Raw genomic sequence first — 19,834 nt, 5'->3', positions numbered from 1 at the left:
AATGGGGGACTATGGGAACATGATTACCAGTATGGGCACTATGGGGGCAGTATTACTATTGAGGGAACTCTGGCAGAGAATTATTACTATTGGTTGGACTTTGGGGAACACTATTAGTGTGGGGGGCAGAGCAGTGCAATTATTTTTGGAGACATTATGTTCACACAATTAGTGTCAGGGACATTATTTGCTGAGTGCAGTTATTTTTTAAGACACTGTCTGGTAATAATTACTGAATGTGGCACAATCTAGTACTAGTATTGGGGAGCACAGCAGGAACACTATTGGGGTGGCAGGATGGGGTGTTCAGAAGGTCAGAGGATGATGGAAAAGAAGGAAACTAAGATGTCTTTTTGTCAAACTCTGCAGAGACAAGAAATGGCTAAAAGAAATCATCATGGTGGTCTGGTGTGAACTGAGAAGATGAGGAAAGAGAATGTACACATCAGGGGCGTCGTCATTCAATGGGAGAGGTATGTGGCGCTGTATTATCCTGTACGTATATATTGTAGTGCTCTATGTAATGTTGTCTAAATATGATTTTATCAGTAGGGCTGGAGGGAAGGGATTAGGTTGAGAATTTGGTATGGGGGGGGGGGGGGCAGCCATTTAAATTCTGCCCCTTGCCATGGTGCATTGTGATGGAATTACGTAGATTTAATACTTATCATTTATGCACTTGCTTAGATATATAGAATAGTCTATGTTATCAAATGAATTCGTATTGCAAGTGATTACAGAGCCAAGATTTCTGCAGATGAAGCCCTCGGGGGAGAAACGACTAGAGATTTATGAAACATAAACAGGTATTAAAATAGTGACTGATCTGGCGGAGCGTCTGCAATTGCAGCGCTGAGCAGGAGATGTGGATCCACTTCACTATGAATGACACCTTGAGATGCCCTATAAACAACGTACAGTAGTCATATTTTAAGGCATAAAATGCTCTCCAGGTCTGACAGAGCACCTGCTGTTACCAAGGATAAACACGCAGCCATACAAGAGATTTACTTCGCTTTTTCATGCTAGAAACAGATGCTAACCCGGCCGTGCGAGCAGAGCTCCGTTCTGATCTAAATCCTGTTATGAAAATATCTCCACAATTTATCTGTCTCTTGTCTGCCGGCTCCAAGGTTTATCTTCCAAAATTGGTTGCCATGTCATCAGCACTATTCATTCTGAGAGTTGAATATATTTCTATTACAGAGATGCAGAATGACGGTTAGAGGTGGCCTTGCGGTTCGCCCGGCGGTCGTTTCACAGCGAACTTTGCGCGTTCGCGATTCGCCGGACATGCGAACATATGGCGACGTTCGCATGCGCCATATTCTTTTGCATTGCGCTAAACTTTGACCCATGACACATCCATCAGGTGGGACACGACAGCCACTTGAGACGTTTCAGCACATGGACATACCCCCTACCCTATAAATAAACCTGATCTGGCCGCCATTTTACATTCAGTGTTTTGCCAGTGTAGGGAGAGGTTGCTGTGTGGAGCAGGGACAGGCTGTTAGGGACACCAAACGCTAGCTAATAGGGCCATGTGACAAACCACCCGCCAATCCCGTCGTACTATGCCACAGTTACCATACAGGTCTCGTCCACTAGAGACTTCTGGAGGCGAATCCACTGGGAGCACAATGGTTGGTGTGCCCATACATGATACAATCAGAAAAAATAAGATTATCGATTTCACGCTGGAAATCAGATTAATTTGCTGCCACCACTCTTCGTATTGAATCGGGGCGATGTCTGATTGATAGATGTATCCTGGCATGGGGGCAGGAAGATTCTTTTGGCACGGATGTGCTAAATTTACTCCGATCTCTGAGCTGTGCTAGCAAGGTGAATTACTTCTGGGTTAAAAAAAAAAGATTTTAACTCTTTGTGTGCAGGCGAAGGCTCTGGTGATTTTAAAACCGGACGCATTTGTGATTTCTTAATGCCACAAAAGTCCTTTTAAGGACTGGTATAGGTTTGCTATCGATAGGTGTGATATACTGAGGGGTGTGATATACTTATAATGTACTTTCTAACATAGAAAGTATATTATAGTGCATTTGTATTGTGCAGCAGTTGTGTGCGGTTCTGTTGCGATACCGCAGCTACGGTATATAGAAGGACAAACGCAATTGGAACAACTAATTGCAACTGGTGTCATATACCTGTTGCCCCAAAACTGATTGAGGGGTGCAATATACCTGCTTCCATGAAATACTGATTAAAGGGTTTGATATTCCTCCTTCCACAAAATACAGATTGAGGGGTGCGATATACCTGCTTCCACAAAATACAGATTGAGGGGTGCGATATACCTGCTTCCACAAAATACAGATTGAGGGGTGCGATATACCTGCTTCCACCAAATACTGATTAAGGGGATTGATATACCTGCTTCCACAAAATACAGATTGAGGGGTGCGATATACCTGCTTCCACAAAATACAGATTGAGGGGTGCGATATACCTGCTTCCACCAAATATTGATTGAGGCTTGCGATACACCTGCTTCCCCAAAATACTGATTAAAGGGTTTGATATACCTGCTTCCACAAAATACAGATTGAGGCATGCGATATACCTGCTTCCACCAAATACTGATTGATAGTGATGACCGAACATCTGCCGGGACAGTTCGCGAACGTGATCAAATGTTCGCGAACCTCAAGTTCGCGGTGGGTCCCATTTATTTTAATAGCAGGCGAACCAGAAAAACCTTCAGCTCATATTTGCAGCCAAGAAATAATTACTAGAAGTGCACAAATAGTCCCACAACATGGACAGTAACACCAGATGTATTATTCGAATTTGCGATCTCCAGCCTGTCGACCTCATTTAGGCTACTTTCACACTAGCGTTTTAGTTTTCTGGTATTGAGATCCGTCATGCGGGTTCAATACCGGAAAAAAACGTTTCCGTTGTCCCCATTCATTGTCAATGGGGACAAAACTGAACTGAACAGAACGGAGTGCTCCAAAATGCATTCCGTTCCATTTAGTTGCGTTCCCATACCGGAAGCAAATCGCAACATGTTGTGTTTGCTTTCTGTCCTGGGATGCGGAGCAAGACGGATCCGGCATGACCCCCAATGCAAGTCAATGGGGACGATGCCACAATCTGCCACAATAGAAAACGGATCAATCCCCCATTGACTTTCAATGGAGTTCATGGCGCATCCATCTTGGCAATGGTAAAGATAATACAACCGGATCCGTTCATAACGGATGCAGACGGTTGTATTATCAGTAACGGGAGCGTTTTTGCTAAACCCTGCCGAATCCAGTAAAAATGCTAGCGTGAAAGTAGCCTAAGGCTAGGTCTACACGACGACATTTGTCGCGCGACATTTTGTTGCACCAATGTCGCGCGACAATTTTTATAATGGCAGTCTATGGTGTCGCACTGCAACATGCAACATGCTGCGACTGCGACGCAACAGTAGCAGAAAATCCATCGAGATGGATTTTTCTGCGACTGCTGCGTCGCAGTCGCAGCATGTCGCATGTTGCAGTGCGACACCATAGACTGCCATTATAAAAATTGTCGCGCGACAAACGTTGCGCCCTATTTGTCGCGCGACTTATTGTCGCGCGACAATTGTCGTCGTGTAGACCTAGCCTTAGCCTTAGACTACTTTCACACTAGCGTTGTTTGAATCCGGCCGGCAGTTCCGGCAACTGAATTGCCTGCCAAATTCGGCTAACAGTATGCAAACTGATATCTTTTTTTCCGGATCTGTTAGACAGATCCAGTGAAATACCGGATCCTTCTCATCCGGTATCATCCAGAATAACAGATGCTGTATTTTAAAAAAAATGTAAAGATGTAAAGATCAAAAAACGAAACCAGCTCCTCCTATATCCCTGTGAATGCGCAGACCGGAAAACCGGTTCCGGCGATTCGGCAATTTTTTGAAAATTTGGTACCAGATCCGGCATTAATATATCTCTATGGAAATGAATGCCAGATCCAGCAAGTGCGGTATTGTTCAGGGATTTTGGCCTGTAAAAGGGACGGAACGGAAGACATCCTGATGCATACTGAACGGATTGCTTTCCATTCAGAATACATTTGGACAAAACTGATGTGTTTTTTTCCGGTATTGAGACCCTTTACCGGCTTTCAATACCGTAAAAGAATAGCGCTAGTGTGAAAGTACCCTTAGGCACATTTATCGACTGCAAATTTAAAAAAAGTCACAACAGTTGTCACAATGTTACTTCAGTCACCCTGGGTTCAGACCTGAGCGTTTTACAGCGCGTTCCTACGCGCTGTAAAACGCACAACAAGGAGAAACCAATGCTTCCCTATGGGAATGGTTCTCACCTGGGCGTTTTACAGCGCGTACGATCGCGCTGTAAAACGCCCGACGCTCAAACAAGTACTTGAGCTTCTTTGGGGCGTATTGTTGCGCGTTCCCGTACATAGACTTTCGGGAACGCGCGACAATGTGTGTTCGCTTGTCTCTGTATGCGCGATTGTAAACGCCCGTACAATCGCGCATACAGAGCGCTCCTTTCAGAACGCTCAGGTGTGAACCCCGTGTAAAAGAGAGGAGTAAAAAGTGTCACGATATCGATCGCTCATTTTTTGCAGGGACTCGGATGCAACATTCGGGGGGAGGGGGGGGGATCATCTTGATATGACTTTTTTTTTTTCATGGGACACAAATGTGCCAATTGAATGTGGGGTACTTCAAGCGCATTATTGCGGGGGTACTTGAGGGTATAATTATTCCTTACAGGGTAATTCAGAGATTTAAAACTTTTTAATGGAACTCAGGAACATTATTACTTTTTAGTTTTTTTTTTTTTACTTTTTATGGTGGCACTCAAGGAGCAGTAAAGGAAATCTGTCAGCTCTGAAACATTCCCAAAACTACAGTAAGAAATGCAAGTGATGGTTAGACCAATTAGGTGATTTTTATCTTCATACTCATCTGCTCTGCTGCAATAAATCAGCAGTAAAATGCATTGAGATAACTCCTCTTTGCACCCTCTCCATTATGTGCAGGAGCTCAGAAGTCCTCTCAATGCATTTTACTGCTGGTTTGTTTGAGCAGAGCGTCGGAGGGCAGGTGACTGTGAAGATAAAAATGACATATTCATTTTACCATTCATACACATGGGAAGGAATAATGCAAGTCACCTGTACATACTACATGGTAAAACACTGGGTAACACTGACATGGAAAAGGATTTAGTAATTTTAGTGGACAGCAAACTAAGCTGTAGAAACCAGTGTCAGGCAGCTGCTGCCAAGGCCAACAAGATAATGGGTTGCATCAAAAGGGGCATAGATGCCGGGGATGAGAACATAGTCCTACCACTTTACACATCACTAGTCAGACCACACATGGAGGACTGTGTACAGTTCTGGGGTCCTGTGCGCAAGGCAGACATAGCAGAGCTGAGGAGGGTCCAGAGGAGGGCAACTAAAGTAATAACTGGAATGTGGCAACTACAGTACCCTGAAAGATTATCAAAATTAGGGTTATTCACTTTAGAAGAAAGACGACTGAGGGGAGATCTAATTACTATGTAAAACTATATCAGGGGTCAGTACAGAGATCTATCCCATCATCTATTTATCCCCAGGACTGTGACTGTGACGAGGGGACATCCTCTGCGTCTGGAGGAAAGAAGGTTTGTACACAAACATAGAAGAGGATTCTTTATGGTAGGAGCAGTGAGACTATGGACTCTTTACTGTAAGAGCAGTGAGACTATGGACTCTTTACTGTAAGAGCAGTGAGACTATGGACTCTTTACTGTAAGAGCAGTGAGACTATGGACTCTTTACTGTAAGAGCAGTGAGACTATGGACTCTTTACTGTAAGAGCAGTGAGACTATGGACTCTTTACTGTAAGAGCAGTGAGACTATGGACTTTACTGTAAGAGCAGTGAGACTATGGACTTTACTGTAAGAGCAGTGAGACTATGGACTTTACTGTAAGAGCAGTGAGACTATGGATTCTTTACTGTAACAGCAGTGAGACTATGGACTCTGTACTGTAAGAGCAGTGAGACTATGGACTCTTTACTGTAAGAGCAGTGAGACTATGGACTCTTTATGGTAAGAGCAGTGAGACTATGGACTCTGTACTGTAAGAGCAGTGAGACTATGGACTCTTTACTGTAAGAGCAGTGAGACTATGGACTATTTACTGTAAGAGCAGTGAGACTATGGACTCTTTACTGTAAGAGCAGAGAGACTATGGACTCTTTACTGTAAGAGCAGTGAGACTATGGACTCTTTACTGTAAGAGCAGTGAGACTATGGACTCTTTACTGTAAGAGCAGTGAGACTATGGACTCTTTACTGTAAGAGCAGTGAGACTATGGACTCTTTACTGTAAGAGCAGTGAGACTATGGACTCTTTACTGTAAGAGCAGTGAGACTATGGACTCTTTACTGTAAGAGCAGTGAGACTATGGACTTTACTGTAAGAGCAGTGAGACTATGGACTTTACTGTAAGAGCAGTGAGACTATGGACTTTACTGTAAGAGCAGTGAGACTATGGATTCTTTACTGTAACAGCAGTGAGACTATGGACTCTGTACTGTAAGAGCAGTGAGACTATGGACTCTTTACTGTAAGAGCAGTGAGACTATGGACTCTTTACTGTAAGAGCAGTGAGACTATGGACTCTTTACTGTAAGAGCAGTGAGACTATGGACTCTTTACTGTAAGAGCAGTGAGACTATGGACTCTTTACTGTAAGAGCAGTGAGACTATGGACTTTACTGTAAGAGCAGTGAGACTATGGACTTTACTGTAAGAGCAGTGAGACTATGGACTTTACTGTAAGAGCAGTGAGACTATGGATTCTTTACTGTAACAGCAGTGAGACTATGGACTCTGTACTGTAAGAGCAGTGAGACTATGGACTCTTTACTGTAAGAGCAGTGAGACTATGGACTCTTTATGGTAAGAGCAGTGAGACTATGGACTCTTTACTGTAAGAGCAGTGAGACTATGGACTCTTTACTGTAAGAGCAGTGAGACTATGGACTCTTTACTGTAAGAGCAGTCAGACTATGGACTCTTTACTGTAAGAGCAGTGAGACTATGGACTCTTTACTGTAAGAGCAGTGAGACTATGGACTCTTTACTGTAAGAGCAGTGAGACTATGGACTCTATACTGTAAGAGCAGTGAGACTATGGACTCTTTACTGTAAGAGCAGTGAGACTATGGACTCTTTACTGTAAGAGCAGTGAGACTATGGACTCTTTATGGTAAGAGCAGTGAGACTATGGACTCTTTACTGTAAGAGCAGTGAGACTATGGACTCTTTACTGTAAGAGCAGTGAGACTATGGACTCTTTACTGTAAGAGCAGTGAGACTATGGACTCTGTACTGTAAGAGCAGTGAGACTATGGACTCTTTACTGTAAGAGCAGTGAGACTATGGAGTCTTTACTGTAAGAGCAGTGAAACTATGGACTCTTTACTGTAAGAGCAGTGAGACTATGGACTCCTTACTGTAAGAGCAGTGAGACTATGGATTATTTACTGTAAGAGCAGTGAGACTATGGATTCTTAACTGTAAGAGCAGTGATGCTATGGATTCTGTACAGTAAGAGCAGTGAGACTATGGATTCTTTACGGTAAGAGCAGTGATAATATGGATTCTTTACTGTAAGAGCAGTGAGACCATGGATTCTTTACGGTAAGAGCAGTGAGACTATGGATTCTTTACTGTAAGAGCAGTGAGACTATGGATAATTTATAGTAAGGGAAGTGAGACTATGGATTCTTTACAGTAAGGGCAGTGAGACTGTGGATTATTTACGGTAAGAGCAGTGAGACTATGGAACTCTCTGCCTAAGGGAGATGGTGATGGTGAATTCACCAAAAGTTGGCCTGGATGTATTTCTGGAGGGTAGTAATATTACAGGTTATAGTTATTAGATTTTTGGAGAGTTAGTTGATCCAGAGAGTTATTCTGATGCCTGACTGGAGCTGGGAAGGAATTTTTTTCCTCTAAAATTAAGAAAATTGGCTTCTACCTCACAGTTTTTTTTATTTTTATCATTCCTGTACCCAGGACAGGACATCTGCGTTTTCCCTTAACCTGCCTGCCCTATGTTCCATGGAAAACTTGAAGTTTTGTAAAGATAAGAACCATCTGGTGACCCGAGCATTCCTCTCTTTGGCTTGGCTCATCCACTTGAGAGGGGAGTGGCCCAACTTCTCAATAAGCCGCAGAGCCTTGGGTACCTGGTATGGTTTTAACTGGACTTTTGCCTGAGGCTCCGTGCTAATGTCGTGTCGGACTATGGAAGTTCGTCCAGGGAGGTCCGAGAACACATCCGTGTTCCAACTAATTAACTCCCTGGCTTCCTGAGCCTGTTTAGAGGAGAGGCTGTCAGCAATTTTCACTGTGGCAGCCGCTTCCCTTGCTTCAGACAGAGGGGCCGAAACCACTTTCCCTAGGAACCCTGGTCGTGGGCTGTCTTCCGTACAGGTTTCCCTATCTCTCCATGGTTTGAGCAGAATCACATGGTACACCTGCTCCGGCTTTCGCCTCCTTGGCTGGTGTACCTTGTAATCTACCTCTCCAATTTTTTCAAGCACCTGGTAGGGCCCCTGCTACCTAGCTAGGAACTTGCTGTCTACGGTTGGTACCAGAACCAATACCAGATCAGCCGGGTTAAAGGTCCGGACCGGATATATCCTACTCTGGGCTCGCTGCGCTGCCTCCATATGCTCCCTAACCAGAGGTAGAACTGTTTCTATCCGTCCTTGCATCTGGGTGACGTACTCAACAACACTTCTGTGCGTTGTGGGTTGCTGTTCCCAAACCTCTTTGGCCACGTCCAACAGAACGCGAGGGTGTCTGCCGTATAGCAGTTCAAAGGGCGAGAACCCAGTAGAGGCACCTCTCACACTGCGAACATGAGATAGGGCTGAAGAAGGTCCCAGTCCCTCCCATCCTTAGACACCACTCTTTTTAGCATATTTTTTAATGTTTGATTAAACCTCTCTACCAAGGCCATCCGTTTGCGGATAATACACGGACGTCCGTAGCTGTTTTATGTGGAGCATCTTACAGAGTTCCCTCATGACCTTGGACATAAACGGGGTCCCTTGGTCAGTCAAAATCTCCTTAGGCAGACCCACTCAAGAAAACATCTCCATTAACTCCTTAGCTATGAGTTTGGCTGATGTATGACGCAGTGGCACTGCCTCCGGGTACCGAGTGGCGTAGTTGAGGACAACCAAGATGTGTTGGTGTCCTCTAGCAGACTTTGATACTGGGCCTACGAGATCCATAGCGATTCGCTCGATAATTGGTAGGGGTACCAGGGAACTACGGAAATGTGGCTGGGGGCTCGTTATCTGGCAGGTTGGGCAAGACTTAGAATATTCTTCTACCTTTCTGAACACACTGAGCCAGTAAAACCACTGTAGAATCCGGTCCTGCGTTTTTTGCATTACCATTAGGACCCCCAAGAACATGCTGGTGGGCTAACTCTAACACAAGTTTGCGATAAGCCTGGGGCACCATCAACTGTTAAATGGATTCACCTCGCAGCTGGTTTACTCGATACAACATCTCTTGATGAACCACAAAATGGGGAAACACCGACTCTGCCCCTGGTTGTTGTGGTTCCCCATCTATTAATTCTACATTTTCCCAGGCTCGGGATAGGGTTGGGTCCCTATGTTGTGCAGTGCCAAAATTATCACCGGAGACATTGAGGTATGCTAGCACCGGACCTGGCGGCAAGTCCTTCATGTCTCCCACCATCACACTTAGCTGGGTTGTCTCCCCCTCTTCCACCAAAGTGGCGGTCACCCCTACTGCTGGCCCTTCGGACTCAGGTTCCCAGGGTTCTGGTCTCCCCCCCCCCTGAGCCAGGCCACTCTGCTAGGGTCACATCTGTCTCACGGGTATTGGTAACTTTCATGTCTGGCCATAGTGCCGGGAAACCGGGGTAGTCTCTCCCAATTATTAGTTCATATGGTAATTTTGTGGTGATAGCCACCTCATGAGTCCACCTGCTGGCCACCGTTAATATAGAGACCAGGCTGGTCGGATAGTCCTTTAAGTCCCCATGAATGCACACAACGCTGACTTTTCGGCCAGTATACTCGACGGGCAACAGGGCAGCTCTTACCAGGGACACCAGGCTCCCTGAATCCAGCAGTGCCACGCAGGGCCGGGCCGACACAGAGGCTGGGGAGGCTCCAGCCTCAGGGCGCAGCCTGGGGTGGGCGGAAAAACAAACCTCTTTTTTTTTTTTTATCACTTACTTGCTGCCGGGCGCCCTCCCCTCCCCTCTCCTCCCCTCCCCTCCCCAGCCAGTGTTCACTCTAAGCTGCGCTTGTAGATAGGAGCAGGAGGCTGCTGATTGGCCAGTATCAGCTAGCTGCCCTGCCATTGGTCCATCCTTTCACACACCCTTCTCCCTGGAGCTGAACACAGCAGGAGGCAGGCGTTCTCACAGTGCATCATGTGACCATGAAGGAGCATGTGACCAGTGACGTCACAGACCTCCTTCTAACAAATCCATTCTAGCATCTACCCAGCATGTATGGCAGGACTCTGCTGAGTAAAGACCATGTGCCCAGGTGAGGTGACCACAGAAGTGCCCTGGCATCTGTCTGCTGCTGGAAGCTCAATGTGGAGCTTTATGAATGTAAAAACTAATACCCAAGAGGCTAAAGAAACCCTGCTTGTCGGCTTCTGACCCTAATCTTCTGACACATAACGTTCATTTGATTGCAATCTACTCTAACACCTAAAGGGATTTTTTTTTAAAGCCTGCTGTTTCTCTAGAAGATGACCTTATGCTGATAGTAGTGTTAATAGAGTCTCAAAGGTCTGCAAAAATAGGGTAACTGCTTTTATAGACCCTTGAGACTCTATTAACACTACTATAAACATAAGGTCACCTAGAGAAAAAGCAAGTTTTTAAAATTCTTTTTTCCCTTTAGGTGTTAAAACATAACTTATTTGATTGCTCGAACGCCTAAAGGAAAACAAATTAAAAACCTGCTGTTTCTCAAGATGACCTTATGTTGATAGCAGTGGTAATAGAGTCTGAAAGGTCTATAGAAGCAGTTACCCTATTTTTACAGACCTTTGAGGCTCTATTAACACTTCTATCAACATAAGGTCATCTAGAGACACAGCAGGTTTTTAAAAAGATTTTTCCTTTAGGTGTTACAGCAATCAAATGAAAGTTATGTTTTAACACCTAAAAAAAAACATAATTAAAAAAAGATGCCGTTTCTCTAAATGACCTGATGTTGATAGTAGTGTTAATAGAGTCTCAAAGGTTTGTAAAAATAGTGTACCTGCTTCTATAGACCTTTGAGATTCTATTACCATGACTTTTAGCATAAGATCATCTGGAGAAACAGGTTTTAAAAAAAAAAAAAAAATTCTTTAGGTGTCAGAGCAATCAAATGGAGGGGGAGAAATGTGACATGGGTGAGGATGGGGTTACATGATGGGCCGGAGACAATGTCTGTAGTCTGTCTGTGCCATGGACGGGGAGAAATATGACATGGAGGGCTGATGGCTGACATGGGGGTCTGATCTGAGGCATTGGGGCTGTGCTTGTGAGCTGGGGTCTGATGGCGGGTCTGACCTGAGGTGGAATGAAAAATATTGTTTCCTATTATCCTCCTCTAAAACCTAGGTGCGTCTTATGGGACGAACCTACATTTTGGCGCACCCCCCTTCCCCCAGGTGAGCTGAAGGGGGAGGGTGGGAGGGGGCGCCAAAATGTAGGTTCGCTTGTGTTGGTAAAAAACCTTGCACCGGCCCTGGGCGCAGGCAAGGGGAGGGGGGGGGGGGCCCACTTGGGCAGCTCAGCCTCTGTTGGTGGTGGACCTTGTCCCAGCCCTGGTGCCACGGCAGGAGTGTCCCCCACTTACACCTGGCACAGGTGGCTATTGTCTACAGTCTCTGAGGTACCTGTGGCACACAGCTTCCTGGCATACAATGAGTGTCGGTAGCCATAATTGGTATCCATGGGTTCACACCAATGGGGACAGTCAGCCCTAAGGTGTCCAGGTTCGTGACACTGCCAGCAAACTACCGGGGCTGGGTCTGCAGAGGATACGTCCCGGGCGGGTTTGGCTGGCACTGGCCACCGGGTCTGGGGTGGATATTTATGAGGTTTGATCGGCCCCCTCCCAAAAGAACCCCCAGTAGATTTCTGGTGGCCTTGTAGCGCTCCACCAGGTCGACAATCTCTAAGGCATTCCCAGGAGACACCTGGTCGATCCAGTGTTGGAGAGGGTACAGCAAATCCTTCCAAAACACATCCGCCAACAGACGGTCCAGCATAGCAGTGGGAGTCAATATGTCAGGTTGCAGCCATTTCTGCAACCGGTGTAGCAGATCATAATATTGTGGTCTGGCGGGTTCAGCCAAGTAAAATTCCCACTGGTGTACCCGCTGAGCCCGGGACAATACATTCACCCCAGTCTCGCCAGGATCTCACCTTTTACGGTCGGGTAGTCGGCCGCTTGATCATTGGGGAGATCAAAAAACACTTGCTGGGGTCCAGACGCCAGGAATGGAGCGACGACCTCAGCCCACTGGTCTTGGGGTAGTTTCTCCCTCATGGCCACCTTTTCGAACATTGCCAGATAAGTCTTGACGTCATCTGAGGGAGACATCTTAGGAATCGCCGCACGGACAGCTTTCCATGCATCGTGGATGTTGTGGGACGCTCCGGCCGCTTGCAACGCCATTACATGTTGTATTGGCAGCTGGTTAGTTTCCTGCTGCTGCTTGTTAGCCTCCCGCTGCTACAAGTTAGCCTCCACGAGGGATTTCATGACCGCCTTAATTTTATCCGGGGACACGGGTCGTTAATATAGGACATGCACTTGTGCCCAGAAAAACTAAAAAAACTTTTCAGCCTTCAGGCCTGGCTCACTGTGTGTGCATGCATCCTCCACCAATTGTGTTTTTTTTTCTCTGGTAGACAGGCTAGCGGACGCAGTATAGAGGCAATCACAAAGTCTTTAACTTAAACAGTTCGGTGTTTATTCACACATAAGGAAAAACGAAAATGACCATTCACAGTCTTAGTGTTTGTTCACACCATGCAATGTCCGTACAACAAAATCTTCACCTGGTTAGCAGTTTTTCACCCGCAGTCCACAGCTTTAGGGGCCTGTTTCCCAGCATGCGGGTCTCAGCCCTTTAGCATGGCACAAATTCACAGGTCCCAAAATACAGAGACTCCTCAGATTCTCTGTCTCTCTGATGGAGGATAAACCACACCCAGCTGAGATTGCTGGCTGGGTTTTTCATATAAGCCAAAAAGACCCGGCCTGGAGCGTTTGGAGAGGCACCCAACCAGCACTTTGGCTACTCCCAGTAAGAGCCGGCCCGGAACGGCTTTACAGCCATACTAACAAAAAACAGTGTCAGTCAGCACTAGCTGCCACTGACACTTATAAACTACCGACTCTTACCTCACAGAGGCCAGGAATCTCGGTGACACATACCTTCCATCAATGACGGCCCCTTGCGCCTACCTACAGCCTGTTGCCTTCCAGACTAGGAGACCAGTTTATGACATATCTGATCTGCTTCTGTGTAAACACAGCCTGTCAGCTCCTGTCCAGGCATCATCATTGAAATAGATAACTGGTGACACTTGGAATAACACATGTCTATATTTCAGAACTGCAGATCCAGATCTTTCTTCTTCTCTCGCTGCATCTTCCTGTGAAGCTCTACCCATCTTGACCTAGATAATGTGCTTCAAAAATTCATTGTCAATTACAAAATTGTTCAGATCACTCCAACATTTCATCTTGGCATTTTTCTACTGCAGAGTCATATGAGATTTATATCATTGAGCTATCATAGATACAATGTGATTTGACAAAGTCTCGCGCATTTACTATGTGATACTTCACAGCAGATTGACTGGGAATAATGCAGATGCTTCTTGACTGATGACCAAATTCTAAAAGAAAAATTCAGGTAAAATTCAGGTTTTTGTATAAAAGAAAACAGTTGTGCATACTGACTACTTGGACATATGTACAGAGGTAGCAGGTTTGACAATGCCAGTAAAGACCTTCACTTGTCAGAGTTAATTTCATCATGTCTTTCATGTTGGCTTGGTGCACCTTGGGTTCATTAGAAGCTCAACCTCAACCTACTGTACATGTAAAAATATTGCTCGACCTAGAGTAGCTACTAATGTTCTCCATAGTTTGCACCCAATGGTGTATTTATTTTTAAATGCATGGTCTCTTTTGTGGTTCAGGGCAGGTAAGATGTTCCACACCAAAGTTTTTTGAGTTCATCAGGAATGAAGAATTTCTGCAAACTATAATAAACAACCTACCTCTTTGTTCCCATATCCATCTCAACAGATGGTGCTATGAATTCAACCAGAGGTTGTCATCTCCTGCTGAACTCATATTAATTCATCAGTCAGATGGTGACGCATAATTCCTCACTCCTGAGAAGGTGGTACCACTCTTAGCAGGGCAGATATAAATAGACCTCTTGATGAGACGAATCCTATGTCTAGATGAAAGTCAGTATAGCCATGTAATCCTCACTCCAATGTACCAATTTGGTTGGTATAGCACAGTTCTTGCTCAGACTGTGCCACCACTAAAATGTTTTTCGTTCTTCGTGAAGTGAAGAAGGTGGCACCACCGTACTCTCAGGACAATACAAATTGGATTGGATACCAATTCTGTAAGTTTCTATCATTTGGACAAATTCATATGACCCTATATCAGTGTCTAAAAACCACAGGTTCTTCAATCACATTTAGCTCTTGGGCCCACTATAGGAGCCTCCAAAGCTGCAGTTGACGTTGACAGACAGTCAAAGATGTTGTACCATATGGATGCCCGCTAGTTTGCACCAGATGAAGATCCATAAATCTAGTGGCTTAAAAACTAATAAGGGTTAAAAAGTTTTTACGATATTTTTGTACTCGATGAGGGTCCAACACTTTTGATACTGAAGAATCTTCTGCACTCGTTGAGTGCCTACACTACATTATCCCCCTGGATATGCCCTTTCTTAACTTTCCTCTTGTATGTCCTGAGAAGAGTTACAAACTTTAACTATTGTGTTATTCTCTTGGGTGTTGTTTGTGCTATATGTGTCTACATGAGAATGTAGAATCTAATTTGCACCATGGAAAATTGGAATTCTTCATGAGATTGGGACCACATTATGCCTATAAATGTTCAGGTCTGAGGTTATCTGCTGCATTTACCCAGAAACTCTTCTCAGTCTTGACATCAAGTGTAGCCTGTACATTTATATCTGCTTTTGATTAGAAATATCTCAGACACCTTCAGTCTGTCATGTTGTCCTTGGTTAAGCTCTGCATTGTATAAAAATAATAGTGTAATGAAAGTCTAATAAATGCTATGATTTATATAATTATTTACCTGTAGTTATTGTGATGAATCAACCGCACAGATTGACTTTACTCTCCGACAACTTAATGATTTTCTTAGTCTACGACGTAAAGTCATAGTTTTATTAAAGACACGGAGGCGAGTATTGCTTTCTCCTTCTTTACTTTCCACCAATAGCAGCAAAGGAAAATTTACAAACAAGGAATAACCATAGCAACCAAGGTCCCTCCCCTACAGCCCCTATAATAGGCAGCTCCTCCTGTGGACCTTCCTCTTTCTTTGTGATCCTGGTGTCAACATCCCGAAAGACGGAAACGAAACTCTCCGAACTGCGACCTGGAACGGTCAACACCATCGCCAACGAGGTGCATCCAACGAGCCAACATGGCTAAACTGTGGTAGAAAGGTTACCCGAAGGTACGGCATCCTAGGACAGAACGACTTTCAACCTCAAAAAGAGAACAGACCATAGGTCCAGGTGAAACAAAGGTGTCAAAACCAACAGCGTCTGGTAATGCCATTACTTAAATCAGACATAGTATGGGATCAAATTATGATTGTAACAATAATAATAATGACAATGATAAAGTAGTAATAATAATAATAATAATAATAATAAAAATAATATCGACACTACAATAAGGATAAAACGAAAAACCACCTGCAATAGAAACAATCCTAAGAACAAACCCAAGGGTGGGAACAGGGTGGGCAATACTCGCCTCCGTGTCTTTAATAAAACTATGACTTTACGTCGTAGACTAAGAAAATCATTAAGTTTTACAGCAAGACACGGAGGCTCATATTGCAAGTTCAAAGCTGAGCTATAATAGAAGAAAACAAATGAGACGGAGGACGAAAATAAAACTCCCTAAACGTGGTGACATTGGACCAGTCAGCCAAACGCAGAATGTCCTCTAACCGGGCCCCTGCAACCGCCAAAGAAGTGGCAGAGGCACTCCTGGCGGAATGCGCGGTGAAGATAGAAATGTCTATTCCAGCCAGAGACATGATCCACTTCAGCCAGCGAGCCAAAGTCGGACTAGAGACCGGTCCGAAAGGATGGCGGATGGAAAGAAACAGCTGTGACACCTCAGGAGAACGATGGGCCCTAGTCCTGGACTCGTACTCCCGCAAGCAAGCGACAGGGCAAAGCGCCGGTGTAGAAGGAAAGCTGGGATAAGATACTGACCTGATGTTGGTCTTGGTGCGACGCATCGTGGTCGAGGGCCCGAACATCCGAGACCCTCTTGCAAGAAATGAGGCAGAATAGAGCTAACAATTTAGCGGAGAGTTGTCTTAATGAAAGACCTGAGTTATCAGGCCAGGAGGATAAGAAGGATAGGACCAGTGAAACGTCCCAGGTGGTCGGAAACCGTGGCCGAGGCGGGCGCGCCAACCTAGAGTCTCGCAACAGACGAGAGACAGAGGGTGCTGCCCCGCAGGAACGCCGTCATAACCTTGATGGGTAGAGGAAATAGCCGACCTGAAGAGGTTGATGGTCCGGTAAGCCTTGCCTGCCTCAAAGAGTGAAGTGAGAAACTGCAGGAGGTGAGCTACAAGCGCCGAAACGGGATCCAAGTCCCGTTCTAAGCACCAGCCAGTCCAATTTCTCCAGGCTGCCCGATAAGACTTTCTGGTGCCGGGAGCCCAAGCGTTGTCCAGTAGACGTCGAGTCGCCTCCGAAATGCCATCGACAGCTCCAGGTGTCCGGAGATCCAGCAAGCCAGCAATCGCAGGGAACCGTTGAGGAGAAGTGGGAGGTGGAAACCCTGAGGGTTGCAAAGGAGATTCGGGAGAAGTAGGGGCACCTCCACTAGGATCTCCAGCAGAGAGGGGTACCAGGCCTGAGACCCCCAGAACAGGACCACCAGCACCAAATCCGCCCGATGGCGACGAACCTGAAGGAGAGTCCGAGGGATCATCGAGAATGGGGGGAAAGCGTAAAGGCGGGAGACAGACCAGTCCTGGAGGAACGCGTCCACCGCCACTGCTTCCGGATCCGGATGCCAGCTGTAAAACCGGGTGAGTTGCTTGTTGAGTCGTAAGGCGAAAAGATCGATGGTCATCGGGCCCCATATTGTCGAAATTGCCGAGAACACCTCCGGATTCAAATGCCAATCGCTGCCGTCTGACAGGTAGCAAGAGTTCCAATCCGCGCGGACATTGCTGAGTCCCGGTAAGTACTCCGCCTGCACCATAATGTCCCTGGAGAGGCAATACGACCAGAAATCCTTCACCAACCGCGCAAAGGTTGCCGAGTGAGTACCGCCCAAACGGTTGACGTAGCGGACAGCCGAGACATTGTCCATCCGCAGTCTGATGCACGCATTGGCAATCCCGTTGGAGAAGATCTTGACTGCGAAGGAGCCGGCCAGAAGCTCCAAGGCATTGATATGGAGGCGAGCTTCCGCCACCGACCAATATCCTCCCGTGGGGACTCCGTTGCAATGAGCTCCCCAACCCTGGTGGCTCGCATCCGACTCCACAGTGAATTCCGGTTGGAATCCGAAGATCACTCTCCAGATTGGCGATCCACCAACGCAATTCCTCCCGGGCTTCTGAGTCCAGAACCACTGTGTCCGCAAAGGAGGCACCGGACCGAAGGTGTGCAATCTTCAGACGCTGGAGGGCACGGTAGTGCAATGGAGCCGGAAACACTGCTTGGATTGACGAAGCTAACAGTCCAATGATACGGGCTAGATGGCGGAGGGACAGGTGAGGAGTGGTCAGAGCATGTCTCAGTTCCTTGCGGATCGCCCGCAACTTCGTCATCGGCAGACTGAGGGATTCCCTGACCGAATCTACCATGAAGCCCAGGAATTCCATCCGTTGAGATGGGACGAGGCACGACTTCTCTGTGTTGAGGAGAAAACCGAGATCCGTCAGTAGGTCCGCCGTCAACCGGAGATGTTCCAGTAACACCAAAATGGATTGGTGCATCAGAAGAATGTCGTCCAGGTAAACTATGAGGCGTACGCCCCGACTCCTCAACCAGGACATGACTGGACGCAGCAGTTTGGTGAAGCACCAAGGTGCGGAAGACAAACCGAATGGGAGACAGGTGAACCGCCAGATCTCTCCTCTCCACCAAAACCGGAGAAGGTCCCTGGAGGGTGTAGCTACCGGCACCGTCAGGTAAGCATCCTTTAGGTCCAGTTTTACCATCCAGTCTCCAGGAGTCAACAGGTCCCGAAGGAGGTGAATTCCTTCCATCTTGAAATGACGGTAGCGTACCACCGTGTTCAGGGCGCGAAGATTGATCACCAGTCTCATCTGACCGCCTTTTTTCTAAACGAGGAATATGTTGCTGAGGACCCCTCTCTTTGAAGGAGGGGCCTGCTCTATCGCCTGTTTGTGCAGGAGAGACAATAGTTCTGCATCTAAAAGCGCGTAGTCTGAGCGTGATAACGGTATGGGCAGGGGGGGAACCAGGTTCGGGGACCCCGTGAGTTCTATGTGGAAGCCCCTGACCGTGTTCAGGACCCATAGTGATGAGTTCCCATGCACGGAAAGAATGCTGGAGTCTGCCCCCTACACAAGGGGTAGAAGAATCCCCAATCTGGGGAGGACTTACCAAAAGGTCTGCGAGAGTTGGGGTTGCCTCTGAAGGAGCGAGATCGCCACTGTCCTCCTCTGGTCGAGAAGAAGGGGGAGGTGTTGCGCTGTTCCTGGAAGGGAGGTCGTTGTCCAAAGGAACCTCTTCCTGCGCCACAGGCCTGAAAGCTTGTACGGCCGGACAGGCGGCCCCTGCTACTGCCGGCCCTATTAGAGACCTGTCCCTGGAATACCCTGCGCATAGATGCCTGGGCCGTGTCAAGCCCGGTGAATGTCCCTACAAATCGACCCATATCCTTAATAAATGAGTCACCGAATAGGAGGCCCTGGGCGTCCTTACCGGCTTCAGTGAGAGCCAAATTAGATCATTTGGGATCGATTTTAAATAAAATGGCTTTGCGCCTTTCGATAGTTAAGGAGGTGTTGGCATTCCCGGCTATGCAGATCGCCCTTTGGGTCGTAACTCCTCTGGGTCAATATGAGAGCCCTCAGTCCTAGCTGCCTCAGCTAGCTCAAAAATCTTGGCTAATGGGCCAAAGACGTCCAACAATTTGTCCTGGCAGCTGCGAAGAGCTGAGTCCAGGCCCTTTTTTGGGTTCCAACCCATCTTGGCCAGAAACTGTGACATCTTGGGGTCTACCAAGGGTGTGTCACACACTTTGTTGGGAACTACTGGCCTGGGGCATTCAGCCATAAGTTTGCTTCGTGTTTCCCTGCTTAGAGGGTGGCGCACCCAGTGCTCCAAATATTTTCCGACATGTTCGGTGGGGAGCCACTCCGCCGACCTGGGGTGGTGTAGGGCGTCTGGGTCGAACATAGGTTCGCCCGCCGCGTCTAAAACTGCGTTAGACATGTCAGTGGCGGAAGAGAATGCTACGTCCCTGGCCA

Source organism: Bufo bufo, chromosome 4 (assembly GCF_905171765.1).
Source record: "Bufo bufo chromosome 4, aBufBuf1.1, whole genome shotgun sequence".
NCBI classification, from domain to species: Eukaryota; Metazoa; Chordata; class Amphibia; order Anura; family Bufonidae; genus Bufo; species Bufo bufo.
This window is presented reverse-complemented; position numbering follows the sequence as displayed.